We start from the raw sequence: 1,047 nt of genomic DNA, 5'->3' as shown, positions 1-1,047 counted from the left end.
CTATCTATGTATGTAGAGGTGTGCGTTGGACAAGTATTTTGTAAATGAGCTTGACTCTTATTCTATGATGTCATTTTTAAATGGTTTGCCCTTAGTCCCTATTTCCCGTTAATTAATGTTGAATGTACTTCCGCGACCGATGAAGTGTGATGACAAGTTTGAGAGGCTTGTTTGGGGTTCCTTCGGGTTCCTCATTCGCCATGTCACGTCTAGGCCCTAGGCTTGGGTCGTGACAGTTGCCCCATAACCAAGAAAAGCATAAACATCAAGATGAAAGACTTTCAACATATCGGTAACCACATCGGGAGAACCCTCTTGCTCATGACAAGTTTGGAGTGCATAAAATTGGTTTTGCTTTGGAGAAATTGAGCCAGAACCACTAGGTGGAGCTTGCCTATCTTCCCTTCCCTTATTATTTCTAGATGGGCAATCCCTCATGCAAATACCACTCTTGCCACAACCAAAACAATTATCCATACCCATCAAACCTTTTGCTAGATGACTCTTTCAACACTTTTGGTATGTGGGAACCGAGTATCCATTTCCACTACCATTTCCTCCTTAAGTATTTGGGTATGACACACTTCCTTTGTTTAACTTAAGAGTTGGAACATTGGAGGAGCCTTGACTGGAAAACCTTTGTCGGAACCTAGAACGATCGTGTCCATCGGACCTTGAATATGAAAAGTCACCATCACCAGTCTTTACTCTTTTTGCCTTTGTAGACCTTTCCTTGAGCTTTTCCTCTTCAATTTGTTGAGCATGCACCATTAGAAGAGAAATTTTCATTTCACTGATGAGTATAGAAGTACGACATTCTTTAACTACAACTTCATAAACACTCGAAACAAGTTGGCTCATCTTTGCCCTAGAGTCAGCAACCATGGTTGGGGCATACCTACACAGTTGTGTGAACTTCAAGGAATACTCTTTAACACTTTTAGTCCCTTGACGAAGGTTAATGAATTCAAGTACCTTTGCCTCCCTCATCTCAAGGGGAAAGAGCCTATCAAGGAAAGCACCTTGAAACATTTCCCAAGCAAGAGG

Source organism: Solanum tuberosum, unplaced genomic scaffold (assembly GCF_000226075.1).
Source record: "Solanum tuberosum cultivar DM 1-3 516 R44 unplaced genomic scaffold, SolTub_3.0 scf00016, whole genome shotgun sequence".
NCBI classification, from domain to species: domain Eukaryota; kingdom Viridiplantae; phylum Streptophyta; class Magnoliopsida; order Solanales; family Solanaceae; genus Solanum; species Solanum tuberosum.
This window is presented reverse-complemented; position numbering follows the sequence as displayed.